We start from the raw sequence: 16,051 nt of genomic DNA, 5'->3' as shown, positions 1-16,051 counted from the left end.
TATGACAATATTCTATAAAAAAATTTTTATATAAGGAAATACGGTCTCTTTCCATTTATTATTTATAAAAATTTCATTATTTATCATTAATAAAATAACTTATATTGCTATAAATTAGATATATATTACGTATTCATACTGAAACAATTGGCTTTAAATATAAAATATAAAAGCTTTGTATGTAGAATATTTATTAGCTACCTAATTATTCAATATTAGATCATACATGTTCATTGTCTCAAGACATGAAATATGTAAAATGATGCACAACAAAAACAAATGTAATAAAATTATTTTTTTTTTCAAAAAAAATTTTTTTTTTTTTAAAAAACAAAAAAAAAAAAAAAAAAAAAAATTAACGACAAATTTAACATAAATGTAAGATACCAATAATTATTATTAGAAGATGTAAATTTGTAAAACTAAAATATTTTAGTATATTTTACTGAAGTAATACTTCTTTCTTGCACTCTAAACGATTAAATTATAAAATTCCTAGAATTAATGTAAAAAGTAGTCTAATTACCTTTATTTGCCCCATTCGTCGTATTGAAATTATGAAATATCAACAAAAATATCATTGATTTTAGATTTGTTTTATAAATTATATAAACAATTTAATAATTACGATGTATTCGATTCTAATTGATTTTCTTATATCTACGATCAATAACAATAATTTAAATAAAAAATTACAATTTTATGATTAGACTATTTTTTCTATGTATTTATTGAAGTGGAATGCATCAATAATTATTTAGTGGAAATTTTAATTTCTTACATATAATTTTATACCATTTTTTTCTAGGCAAAAGTTATTTATCGAAATATTAATAATAATATTAAAAATATTTATAATTTATTAAAGTACATACTTTTATTTTAATATTATATAATAATATATAAATTATTCAAATAATCTAAAATTAATTATTGAATGAAATTATAGAAAGAAATTATAAAGAGAAAGAAAGAAAAAAGCCCTTTCTTTATAAAAACTTATTAGACCAGTGATTCGTAGAAGATTTTTATGTAACTTTATTGTTGTTGTTTTCTTTTTTTCTTTTTCTTTTTTTTAAATAGAATAATTATTTAAAAATTATTATATAATTGAGTGATTATGGTACTTACAATTATCATAAAACTTTTTTTTCAAGTTTCTTTGAATTTATAATTTTACGTTTTCAAAAGCTTATTATCAACAGTATAAAATAAAACGTAAATCACAAAATCAATGTGATTTGAGTATATTATCCAATTTTATTTTATTGCATCAGAAAAGCATGCAATTCTTATTTAATTTTGTAATTTAACAAAAAATAAAAACTGTAGAAAAGAATTTTGTTAAATATACTATTAACCTGAAAAAGTATAAACGTAATAATCATATAATATTTTAACTTTTCATAATCTTTTACGACTTTTTAAATTCTCAGCGTGCATTAACGATCAAGCAATTGTCATTCAACCGTTTTCACATTGCTCACAGATATACGACAATACTTTACAGTCTTTATGTCCCTTTCTCGTCAGTATTATTTATAATACTATAATTATATATATATATAAAATAGTACATAATTTTCTATTTAATGTTAAATAAGACCGTAACACTTAATCTTATTTTAAAATATTATTTGAAAGATTAAATTTTATTTGTCGAATAAATCTCTTTCTTAATTTAATAAAATTGTTTAAATAATAATTTTATTACTTTGTAGGCTAGGAAAAGTACCGATTTTTTTTTTAATCCATTAATTTTTTTTAAAGATTACGGTATTTTTAATTTTATAGAATATTATTAAATTTTATATTTTAATAAAAAAACAACATATAATTACATTTTTTATAATACAGTATTTTTATTATTTGCTGATTACAATATATTATAGTAATTGTAATCACGTATATACTTATTTATATATGCATATATGAAATCATGACTGTATAATAATTACAATTTATTATTATACTCGGATATTTGTTGGTATACGTTAGTACGTTAATTCGTAAACAATACACTTATAATGTGTCTGTATTTATATTGTATTTTGCTGGTCCAATATTTTTGTTAATAGGGCGTTAAAAATTTCAAGTTCCTTCGGTCTATTCGACATATTTAACAGACATGTTTAATAAATATGAGATGTTTTATTAAAATTCTGCATTCGTAACTCCGTTGTATTAAAAGTCATGTTACATGAAACATTCTTTAGTTTAATAATAGTTGTAGGTCAGAGTAGTCGATGGACTTGGATTTAACTAGAATTAAATTACAAGTCTTAGTAGTAGCTTTTAGCACTAACAATATTTATTCTTATTTAAAGAGCAATTATCGTTTATATTTCTGCTATTAAAATGAAAAGTTTAAATTTAAAAGGATTAATTGTAAAATATTTATAAGAAAATTTAACGATATAAGATTGAACGATGCTTCGACGTTTTCCTTAATATAACTTGAAGAAAGATTGTTGTAGAGATATAAGCTTAAAAAATAAATATGAACATATTATTTAATAAATTTTAACAACTATTTATATGTTTTTATCATACATACTTAATGGTTTTTCTGTGAGATTAGTTTCTTACAATAAATACGAAAAATTTCGGAAGAATAAATGTACTGCTAATCTTGACATTATCAACATTGATTTTTCGCAGCAATTAAATGAAAAGTGACTACATTTTCTCAAAAAATTGTTAATTTTCACAATAAGCAATTTCATATAGTTATCAGTAGGCGTTATAAAATGAGCTTACAATAAATAAAATTAAAGGAATTGCCGATTTAATATCAGTCGTGCGACTTAAATATAAATATCAAGAGGAAATTCTCATCCGCTGGGTGAGCTTGTTTCTCATATTTTGAGTTTTTTTTCCTTCAAATGACCGTTGCTATACTCTGCCATATAAAAATAGTAGACGAAATGCAAGCGATAATAGCGCCACGAGCGGCCGCCGGTCGGACTAAAATGTAAAATTTTTCTCCACGCGTAATAAGCAATTAATATTGATAATTACGTATATTATTATTCGTACATATTCCCGTTGAAATTCAATGATCGATGTGCTCTTTAAGTTTTGTTATGCAAAGGTCGGTAATCGTTGCTCGGAGTCTTCCACAAGGATGGAAAGCACATGGATGTTCATTCGAATGGACCGAGGGACTACGAATTTCTATTCCGATGTTTAATACGTAGAAGATGATGGCCGTACAATTGTTATTTCTGCATCATAAATATATTTTATAGTTGAAGTTTATTACAATGATTAGGATTTGAAATGGGCGGTTGTTGAAAACTTCCATTCCAATTTGTCTTACAAAGGATGAATAATCATTTTATGAATTTTTTTATATCTTGTTTCAATTTCCAATTAATTATTTAATGCTTTTGTAATAAAAATTTGTGTCGGAGACGAACGCACGTTCGTCCGTCGATATTTTTCAATGATTCTTCGAGACAATTTTGTAGGTTACATTAAGTCTTGAATTTTGTTACCTCCTTTGACGCGAATTCTCGTGCGCCATTATATATATATATATATATATATATATATATTTTTTTTTTCCATTGCAGTAGCAGATTTTTCGCATTCCTTCATTGGACATTTAGATAGCTTCAATCGTACTCTTGAGGGGATAATGTTTGGGCAGACTTTTTTCACATCTCTCTCTCTCTCTCTCTCTCTCTCTCTCTCTCTCTCTCTCTCTCCTCTCCGCTCATTCGTCATTTTGAGCGCTCGCAGTTTTTTTCACTCGTTCCCCTCTAAATACGAGTATTCGCGTAGGTAAAAGGGTCGAGCTATTTAAAATATAGGCATTGACAATTCTCCTGCCATCTCTAAATACCTATCTAAAATTCTCATTTTATTAGATAATGTGCGATCACATAGATTACCATAGGCTACCTAAATAAAGGTAACTATTGTAAAGTGATTGGATAGGTAATTGTGCGATATCGTTACGTCGACGGTCCATTCCATTATCCAACTCATTATCGTGTTTTCCGACTCGAGACAACACTGGTGTCCCGAGATCGACTTAGATCACGGATTCTCGATTGCAGAGACGTCGTCGTCATCGATCCGAATAAATGGTTTGAGATCGGCCAGCTTTACGTACAGCTTCTGCGAGAACAATCTCGTTTCGAATAGTCTCAAATCAGACTATGAATACAAATCGATAGAGCTCGTCTAAGTAGGGTTTGATGATTTATCACTGGCCAACCGGATCTTCGCTGGCCAGGCTTACCTTCGTCCAGTCATATATGCGAGCTTTTTCGGAACACGCGAGATAACTTTCCTTTCTTCGTCATCATTGTTCAATTGGAAGAGCAATGCCCTCGAGTCCATCGAGTTCTTGCCAATGGTTTGTAAAAAGATGCGCTTCCTGACATACGGCGGACACAGTGCCGGGGCGGTCGCGTAAACAGCTGCTTTGTTCCATCGGAAGCCGCCTGCTTCTTCGTTCGCTATCTTCTGTAAGGCTTCTTCTCGTACATCCGAACGCTTGTTCCTTGTACCAGCTGACAATGGTGGATTGTAGTCTAACAGTTGTCCAGTTTCTAGCTTGGAATGACCGGTTCTCGGAGCTAAGAAAGGAGGCCTAATGCGAGGAGCTACTAGTGCTCGGTGCATGCTATTATTTATCATTAATATGCTATAATGTATCGTATGATTATATGAATTTATGAAAATAATGGTTTCGTAATATTTAATGTTTATTTATCGGACAGCATACAAGAATATAAGGAAGAATGGTGCTGATGAAATTGAGAACAATAAATTTAAAGAACATTATTGAATCTCGTGCTAGTAGTAGCACTTCAATTTATTCAATTGTCGAGTGATATGAAATTTGCACTATTTACACGTTGAAGTCATAATATAATGTTTTTGTTTGTTTGTTTTTTTTTTTTTTTTCATCAACGAAAAACAAAAGTTTAATTTTTCATTTTCGAGCATAATTCACACTATATACGAATACGCGTTACTCCGTCGTTTTCTATATTTATCCTTTCATTTTATCCCTTCTCTCTGTATATTAGCCTATCCATGTCAATTTCATTCTACGCTCCCTTTCTTCTGTCACGAAGTTTCTTCCGTCTTCTCGTCTTCATCCATCTTTTTTTTTTTTTTTTTTTTTTCCCCGCCAGCACGTGTTCGTATATATTTATAGTCTTCGAAGTGAGACGAGTTGTCCGCCTAAACACATTGCAATTTCTGTTTTATACATCAAAAGACTATAATCATTTAACACCGCTATAGAATTAAATAAATTCGATATACCATAAACGCAGTTTTTTAGAAGCAATTTTGATTAATTAATATTAACTATCAGAACGTTTTAGTAAATGTTAATAAGAAGATCCAACTCTTTATCCAATGTAATGATAATAAATTTGAAAGATTATCCATTTAAGTTTTATTTATGAGCTTCACATACAATAATGAGAAATCCCTAGTGAAAAAGAATTGTATTAACGAATTTTATTTATACTATAAAGTATAATGTTTAAGATTATCTAACGAGCTTTTCAATTTTTCATTGTTTGTATTTAAAGTATCAATTTTTTCATATTTTTAAAGAGGCGAAAAACCCAGTTAATAAAAAAATATTACATTAAAATTGATAAGTTCGGATTAAGATTTTCATTCGCATGTGTCGATGCTGATTTATTTATGATTTCGACTAACTAACAATTTATCGTATACTCTTGAAATAAGCAAGTCAATTCTAATGAATATGAGGAATAAAAAAAAAAAAAAAAAAAAAAAAAAAAAAAAAAAAAAAAAAAAAACAGGTTTTATTGTAAAGCCAAATCCTATAACATTTTCAACTACAAAATCGCTAGACTAACACATCATACTTACGCTGATCGTATATAAAATTATAAACTGATTTTCAAAAAATACAACAGATATAACATTTAATTTTGTTTTAATGATTCATATTTTAATTCACATATCTGTGTAATTTTTTTATAACGCTGCGATTAAAAGGAAATTGATCTCAAATAACTATGCGTTGAATAATGTTTGAATTCATAAAAATATTAGTAGCTAAAGTGATAAAAACTCGTACAAAATATATAGAAAATCATTATCGATACTGACAAAAGAAAAAACAAAAACAAGAAAAAAAAAAAAAAAAAAAAAAAAAAAAAAAAAAATTCATATTAAGCAAAAACTGTAATAATGAATATAATTTTGATAAACATAATAGACCACATAAATACAAGCTTACAGCTACGAGTTAAAAATGAAAAAAATTTAATATAACGGATTATGATGGACTTTGATAGATTGGAACCGCAAATACAGAACGACTCTTATTCGAATATATTTTAACAAGAGAAATAAGGAAGTACAGTCTCGAGGCTTCTTGAATCCAATTCATTTCAAACACTGTCTTAATTCACTACTTGATAGTGCTCTTGTATCTATCTGCAAGTCGTTGATTTAGCAAACTTGATTTGCATTCATGCATGACCGAATTGCATTTTGTATAATTTCATTTGTATGTGCCTGAGTATACTTAATAAAATGAATAAAGATCACGTGCGCTTTATTAAATCCATTCTAAAATTTCTATTGACATTTGTATTTTTATATATTTATAGTTTCTTTAATTATATAATGCATTAGGATTTTTATTTATTTAATATTCATTAGATTAGATGCATTCGAGATAAGAATGAAAGATATTTATGAGAAATATGGCAATTTTCTCATTCGGACGAGCTAATTTATCAACATCCTTCATATTATTATCAATTAATTCTTGATACTCTGATTGAAAAAGGATTAATAAAATTTCGTGTATTATATGTATGAATATGGAATAATGAATTGTAAATGCGCTTTAACGAAAATATATTTAGCACGCGAATCTAATCATATTCCTCTATAGAATAAATGCTATTTTAAATACAAAAAGATTATAAAAACATAAAAAGATTACTTTATAATAATAATAATTATGTAATTTAATACGAGTATGAAAAATTCTCCATAAAAATAATTATTTATTTGCTTGCTACAAAAATTGTTAAATTTTTATTTATACATATGTGAATATAAAATTATTCTATAAAATTAATACTTAGATAAAAAATAATAATTAAATAATCGTCAGTAGTATAAGTTAATTACTTATATCTAAATGTGTAAAATTTATTTATATCTTCGTTATTATTGTTATGAATAATATGATGATAAAATGCTTGATATCTAACAATTTGGACAGGCGAGTTTGGTTATTGCAAATACGTATGTGTATAGATAACTTTTATTTCTCGTCGTTTTATATTATGTTGAAAATTTTCTATTAATTCGTACTTGCATAAATGTTATATTCTCGAATCCCCTTACCAATCATATCCATCAAAATATTGTGCAATATTTTTTAATTCAATTTAAAAAATATTATATAAGTAAAACATAGGCGCAGAATAGCTTTCAATGATAATATGTAATAATAAGATATAAATATTAGAAATATTTATATACTATTAATTATTGGGTGAATATGTAAACGTAAATTAATTTGATTTTTAATTGATACAATCATAAAAATTAAGTATAAGCAACATTTTTTTTTCCCCCCACAAATTAATGAAAACGTTTAGTTAAGTTTTAATATTGACTATACTCCGATAATTTAGACCGCTAGTCAGCATAAAATATTTGTATGAAATCTTTTACGAAGCCATATTACTGAAATAAGTTTCACAAGTTATATTCATCTTACTATTCTAAAATGAATATATTATCGATAACTTTAATTTATTAAATATAAATTTATTACTTATATAATGGTGGATATAAATGTAATAACGTATTAAATGTAGTAATATAGAATATTTCTGTTATTGTGCATTTTGAAATAACTAAATATCAACAAGATACGAATAGATATAATCGAGTATTAGTTATACTTTCCAATCGATTTATGTTTACTTGCGCAATCAACTTATTTTCTCCAACGTGTTTGAATATTTTCAATCATTAAAAATTGGATCATTATTTTTTAATGCTAATTCAATGACTAAAATACTTTTTATTCAAATATTTTCATACAAAGCAATTAATCAAATGAGACGGTGAAAAGCTACAATAGTAAAAAGAAAAAAAAGAAAAAAAAGAGCCTAAAAAAGAGTAGACTGAATTGTAACAATAGGGATACGAACAATCTCCGTACAATTTATTTATTTATTGGAAAAGAATATTTTTAATTCAACTATTATTAATATATAATATTACATTTAAATTACTAAACCAGTAAGTTTTTTACACAATTCGATGGTAATTTAAATTTCGAAAATTGTAATTTAAATTTACCTCGTTGTTTAAACTATTATTATAATGCGATTAGCATTACAAAATTAGATAATAAACATTAATTTTACGATATAGAACTTACATCTACATTTAATTTTTATTATAGTTAACAGCGGAAATAAATGGAAAAGCTTAAATTAGGTAGAATAAGTTGGATAAAGCTCAAATGCCAGATGCTTCGTGCAACTTTTACTTTTACATGTGTGCTTTATTGCTTTGTGTCGTTAAAATAGAAAAGTCTCGGATAATATAAGTGTGTGCGAGTTTTTGATTGCACTATAAAAAATCGACATGGATTTGAACGTGGAGAGCTTGTGAAATGGCGCGCGACAATCGTCGTGCGTGGTTCATGCGATTTTATGATTTTTATAGTTGGCATTTATTACGATCCATTTTATTGAAAAGTCCTTTATTTGATGCTTTTAATCGGATTTATAAGTTTTAAGGTGTCAAGGAATATGATTAATAGAATTCGAGTCTTAGAGAATTTATTTAGCTTCATAATTTGTGTATTTTGTGCTCTCAGAATTTTTTAAGCTTGGCAGATGATTTTCATTATATACATTACATACGTACATTATTATTTTATTATTTTAAATAAGGCTATAATACTACGAATGATAAATTTAATTTTTGAAAATAAGAAAACAAGATATTTTTGATGTTTATTATCGAAAGGCGATAATGAAATAGACGTAAATTTCTATTGGATGTAATTGGATTTATTGAGATATGTTTTGCTCTCGTAAGAACAATGTCGTGTACAGGGCATAAATTATCAAGATTTTAAAAACTGAAATTGTAAGTTAAGTCTTTGACATTAGCTGTTAATCGAATATTCGAATATAAATGATTCGTGCTACGGTATCACAATAAGGAATCGATACTTTTTAAAATGTGTTTTCTTATTTGAAGCAATTGTTATTACTTGTCTTTTTTTTTTCTTTCTTTTTTTTTTATGTAAATTTATGCAGTTATGAATTATCATATATTTATATCCTAAATGTAAGTAACAGTGTTAACGACATGAATCTCTTTCATATTATCAAATCATCATATTTTCAAAAAAAAAAAAAAAACATATTAACAAAATATAATAAATAAAATTTATTAGGCATTTGAAGTATTTTAAAATTTAAAAAAATTGCCCATTGACTATTTTTCATGGAACGACTCGACATTATTAAAATATCATTTTAGACTTAGGGCGACGTAGGTGACATAGTGCGAAGGTCTGGTTAGAGGTTCCCGTTTATGATTTTAAAAGTAATTAAAATACTTAAATTTAAAAAGTAGTTTATTTTTAAATAAGGCAATGCCTTGACATGTTAGATTGATGAGATGCTAAGAACGAGTCTCGGATAAAATTTTCAATGTATAATTCAAAATAGATAATAATCATTAAGAAGAAAAAAAGATTATAGTCAAAATATAACTCACGACATTACATTACTTGAAGAGGATAAATATTTTGTTGTTGTTTTTTTTTTTTTTTTTTTTTTTTTTTTTAAATAAATGAACTGCTATTTGCAATGACAATCGAAGTTGTACTTGCGAGTGTAAAGGCGGAGGGACGTCTGTGCGATTATCTTTATTTTGGATTACCAAAGGCGCACAAATGACACGTAAGGAAGGTATCCCCTCTCTGTTGCTCGCTAGCTATTTCCAACGCACGGCGTCGCGACGCCGACTTGGTTGTATGAATGACGGGACGCCGGTCGTAGCCGAATGGGGCCAGTGCAAGTTCGATAGATTGCTGCGAGCTTGGTCCCGCTCATTTGTTTACTCAGCACAGAAAGCTTTGTGTGCGCTGTGAATTATTTTGTAAACTGTGAATCAGCAATGTTTCGGTTTGTGAACGTTTATGAAGTTATGTGGCATTCGAGGTATCGCTGGGATCAAGTTCAATAGAGATGGATGGGATATTATGAAGTTAGCAAACTTAACGAACTTGCAACCGCCAGGAATTCACCAGGAATTCACCAGGAATTGGATTAAGAATTTAAGAAGCCATTAAGAAATTAATCGCAGAGATAAATGTAATTCTATCTTTATTAATTCTTTTTGGCTGGAAAGCATATGCAACAATTATTGAGAGGCTGGGTTAAATGTAAATAATACAAATAATATAATATATTATTGAGAAGTCGGATTTAAGAACTAAATTACATTGGTATATTAATTATCTTCGTTCGTTATTTAATTGTGGAGAATTTCAAAGCCAATGCCATAGTAAATAATCAAAATCAATTTCCTGAGAAAATATACTTTTAATCTAAAAAAGTAAATACCATTGATCGTATAATTTAATATTATTTAACAATTTAAAACGATAGGGCAAATTGATGTATGAAATTTGTAATATTTTAGCAAAAAAAAAAAAATTTATATATATATATATATATAATCGAATTATAAAATAGAAGTAAATTTCAATTTTCTTTATACGTCTATATTCTGCTTGAATACAATGTTATATGATAACTATTAACATTTATAAAATATTTTTCTCACATATACGTGATATCCGTATTTGAACATATACGCAATAGAACATACTATTTACTCTAGTAGGATGAAGTACTTTTTACATCGTTATATATGATTAAACTTCAACATTATAATTTACTATTTCCAGTTTTATGAAAATCGGACATTATATTTTGACTTTTATTCGTAAATTTTAGAAAATCTATTATCCGATGTGTTACTCGACTTGATCACAAACTTATATTATCGATATCTGAAAAATTTATTTAAAAAAATATTAAATATGAGAGAATAAATAACGGTGCAATAAATATCATTATAACATAAGGTATTTCTCATTAATATAAAAAATAAAATGTCTATAGGTAATAAAATCTTAATAAGTTGAGTTTCATTTAAAAAATAAGATATTTGCACAAATCTTGGATTGATTATAGATAAATTAATTTCGTAAATCGTGACTTTTCAGCATTATATTTTCGTGGATTTATTGTTCAGCGTACATTAAACGGTCTTTATTATCCTCTTTACCTCTCCGTCACATTCTCACAATACTTATTTACGAACGTTCAAATTATATCGATTGAATATGCTCTTTATAATAACAAATGCATAAGTTTCTTGAGCACATATGTTTGAGCTAATGAACATATATGGACGCGCGCATGCGCAGCACAAAGTAAATATATTATTAATCATTGTTAATATATATATATATATATATATATATATATATATATAGAAGCGTATTGAAACAAATTACGTAAAGCAATTCGAAATAAAACATTATTTAAAACATCTAGTTAAATTATAAATATTTTTAACATAATATTTATAATTTATTTGTATATTATCAACAAATGAAAAATATTCAAATTAAAAATGACTTATGGATGTAGCGTTATATTATGTCATGATTATGATATGTGACGGTTATGATTTTCTGAAGGAAAAGTGCATTAATTAAATATTAGATTTTTTATGTAAAATAAACATATAGGATTCGCCATTGAACATTTTGTTCCCCCAATTTTTCAATAAATTATAAATGATTATTATTGAAAATCAATCGTTTTGATTAAACTTGTATAATCTATAATATTATATATATGTGTGTATGTATATATATATATATATATATATATTATCCTTGATAATAGTTTAATATCATCTTAACATACCTGAAACATTAGTATGCCTTTGCTCCAGATCGATCAACTTAAAAAGTTTTAAACTTAATTGTCTAACAATTAAAATGTTTGCGATTCTCATAATAAAAAGAAAACATAATTGCCGCATGAATTATTATATATCTTTTTAATTTTATTCCTAATTGTAATGTATCCATAAGTTACTAAGATATAATATAAACATAATTTTATTACTATGTTAATTTTATAATTTTAATGTGCATTTTTAATAAAATTTGTTAATAAATTGATATAAATTGATTGATAATCTGAGTTTTCGGTGTTTCTAAATTTTATGTAAACTATATGACAGCTATCATATAATTTAAAAATATTATGAATATTGCATAAATATATTAATATTGTTGACTAAATAATTTTAACAATTAGCAATAAATTTCTATTAAAAATTGAATGATCCAATATCGTAAAATGTTTGTTATATTCAATTAGATAAAAAAATAATTATATTTATGCTTGATTATGCGTAGTTACCATCGAAGGTGAAATTAAAAAAAAAAAAAAAAATACCTTATAAGCAGCTTAATTTTCATACTTATAAATGTATGAATAAATAATGTAGGCAAAAGTACGATTTACCATAATATTCAAATTGTTCAACTTAAACATTGTAGAGTATAATTCTATGGAAATAAAGCTTTTGTAATTCTTGAATTTATCTAAGAAATAGTAATTTTTAATCATTTATATAATTTTACTCGCATACGAAAAAGATAGGCAGTATCATGGTAAATCTAACTAGTAAATATATTTTTGAATTCTCTATTAGGATAATAGTGCGCTTTTTAAAAGTAGCGCATTATTTATAATATACAATCAACGAAAATGTGCAAAATTACATACAAAATTTGGTGATTGCAATAAGATATTAGTTTTTAATTCTAAAACACAGTTACTACATTCCTACTTATTTATTTAATTATTGTTCAATTCTTATCCGGTATATTTATTTGCATATCTAAGATTGTTATTAAAGAAAACCAAAGGTCAAAAAATTCATGATAATTACAGAAGATAATTACGAAAATATAACGAGCAATTTAAAAGTATGAAATTATTAAAAGCAATACACATCTATAAATAGCGTAAAGCAGCTTAAAAAACTGAGTTTACTGATCTCGTCTCTTAACATGGTTTCGCGAAAAAAAAACTGAAATCTGCTCGTCGTCGGTAGACGCTTTTGCAAAAAAATACAGACAGATAAAATGAACAGGACAGGGAGAAAATAATTGCCGCGTACACATGGTCCACGCTGGGATTGGTAGAACACAGTTTGAAAAAAAAGCAGTAAATTAACCAACGTCGTACCGTGAAATTAAGCGCGAACCTGAAGACGAGGTAAGACATGAATTCGCGCACTGTTTTATTCCATCTACATCTCGCTGACATACTTTTGCTATTTGCGTGCGACAATTTTGTTAAATTATTCTTTACGCTTGTCCGTTGTATCGTAGATATTTGATAGTTTCATTATGAGATTCGTGATTGGTGGGAAATAATAAGAATCGGTGACTAAGATCACATCGACATTCCAATTACCAATCCAATCATAATGTTCATCTTCTCTTCTGTACATATATTATTACAATAAATACATTAACGATAATAAAATAATAAAATAAATAGAATAATTATAAAGAATTTACATGAAATATGAAATATTGTTTACTTTACGAATGAGAAATGTAAATTATTTTTTAATATACGTCTTTATTTGTACAATATGTTGAGAAAAGTAATTTCTTTTACAATTTTAATAACATACTAAGCTCAAATTAATATTTTATTGAATAGTCCTTTCTATCATTCTTAAGGACTTATATCCATGTTATATTAAATTTCAAAATTGCAAATTATTCAATTTCATACGACATTCATTGGTGGATTTTTTTTAACGATATATTTTTCTTTAAATAACAATTGAATATTGTAATGCAACTGAAAGTAAAAACTGTTTGATTAATAATATAATCCAATTATTCAATGAAAACTAAATTCCTTCCGGATATTGTATTAATAATTGACCAAACGCTATAATAATTAATGAAATTTAATAAATTTTGTTAGGCATCTAGTTTAGATTTTTCTAAAATTTATAACCATAAGAGTCATTGAAGTCAAGTTCTATCAGCCTTAACATTATTTTCAATTTTGAGAGAAAACGAATGACGTTATAGTTAACTAAAGCCACTTTATTATTACTACCTGATGCAGCCGATGACGACAACTCATTTAAATGTTTGAAGTCCTCGCAAAGTAAGATTAAAAAATAAAAGGAATTTCAAATTCAAAAGCCGCTATTATTTCTTTAATAATACTTTTAAGGCAAATAACAATATTAAAAATAAATAATCGTCATTTAGCGCTAATATAATGGCAATAATTTGAATTTTTGTTTAATCCTATGAATTTGCTATGATTTTTTTGAGAATAAAAATATATCGTAATAACGTACCGATGGTATGAAAATATTGCAATCTTACTTCAACAGCTCGAATAGAATTTACAAAACCAGTTTACTTCGCGCCAATAATGCTAACCAACAGCAATACGTCATTAGATGAAAATTCAATGAAAATAAGAAACATATAAGATATTTACATAACGTATAAAATAATTGTTATCGCCGATGCAATTAGAACGCGTGTATTTTATAATAAATCTTTGTCGATCTGTAATAAAAATGGAGGCTCCTCATCTCGTTATACGTACCGATAAATATACAGTCGACCATGTGTTTGCATCCATAAAATCTGTAGTGTGCAAAAACTAGTTGAGAGGAAACACCGTTCTCTCCTACACGATGTTTTCTTAATATTTTCTTGCTTTATTTACCGATGCTGACACAATTACACGGACAAATCGATTGAAAACGTAGTATTAACGGACACCAAATTCCACAGAGCCCTATTTCGTTTTGTAATTTAATATTCTACGAAGAATCTTATCAGATTATATGCTGCCAACTTTACATTTTTATTTCGCTTATAATACATAATTTCAGAAAGGCGATTTTATTTTACAGAACGGCACTTTTTATAAATTGTTTTTTACCACTTAAGAAAAATTGTATAAAAAGAAGATGAATTTGTAATGCTGGGCTGAATTTAAAACAAAAAGCAAAAACATCAAATTTGATTTAAATCGACAAAAGCATCGTTATTTTGAAAAATATGAACTTTAATTAACAATAAAATATTAAGAATTGTTATAAAATTTTAAATAAAATAGTATTTCTACTTTGAAACAAATATTTTAGACAATTGTTTTATCACTTTTTCTCTCTATTTTAATAATTAAAGATTGTAGATGCTGATACTAAGGAAAAAAAAAATCATATTTTGTTATGTAAGGTTGACACTAATGCTGAAACGTAATTTTACTTAACAGACGTAATGTCGTACTTGGGAATTCATTCGACCTACTAAAGGTTATGCACTGTTGTTGTAATTTGCTTAGCCAACAGAGTTTACATTAGTTTCCTTCGATTCATCTTACGTTCTAAAAGTATAGTGAATTTCTAAAAATTTCGTTATTATTCCCAATAATAATGCTAAAATTTTTAATTTCAACGTTCCAAAGTTTCACGTAAATGTGTCGGGGTATATTGAAACAAATTTCTACATAGAGTGGCATATTTGCTTTGATAGATTCGTATATCCGACGCTTAGAGTATTAAGATAGCACAACAAACATTTTTGCATAATTTTGATTTATTTTTGTCGTTTTTGTTTTATTGAACATAAAACATAATGAAAAGAGGCAAGTAATTCTGTCCCCGGAACTTGCGTAGAAAATGAAAAGGTTGCGCGTATCTCTCGCTTACCTAGTGTCAAACTAATCCATGGCCTAGCCAAAGTCGTAGGTGTATTCTCACTTACATTGTCAACAATTTCGTCCCCGCTTTCTCCTTATCGTTCCTCATATTTCACTCTTCCGCTCCCCTTTCACTTTCATTTTTCTATCTTTATTTCACCCTCCCATTATCCCTTTCACTCTAAGTCTAC

General features: G+C 26.6%; 1 long non-coding RNA gene across 1 annotated transcript; it reads right to left on the bottom strand.

The window, feature by feature from the left end:
* Nucleotides 1–5,123: 5,123 nt before the first annotated feature.
* Nucleotides 5,124–9,835, bottom strand: LOC105364189 (uncharacterized). The gene is made up of 2 exons (XR_912944.1): nt 9,784–9,835; nt 5,124–5,205 (listed from the first exon to the last, which is right to left on the bottom strand). It is a non-coding gene; the product is annotated as an uncharacterized LOC105364189 (long non-coding RNA).
* Between the last annotated feature and the right edge of the window lie 6,216 nt (nt 9,836–16,051).

Source organism: Ceratosolen solmsi, unplaced genomic scaffold (assembly GCF_000503995.2).
Source record: "Ceratosolen solmsi marchali unplaced genomic scaffold, CerSol_1.0 scaffold43, whole genome shotgun sequence".
Taxonomy (NCBI): Eukaryota; Metazoa; Arthropoda; class Insecta; order Hymenoptera; family Agaonidae; genus Ceratosolen; species Ceratosolen solmsi.
Note: the sequence above shows the minus strand (reverse complement) of the source record. Positions and strands in the feature narration are given on the sequence as shown.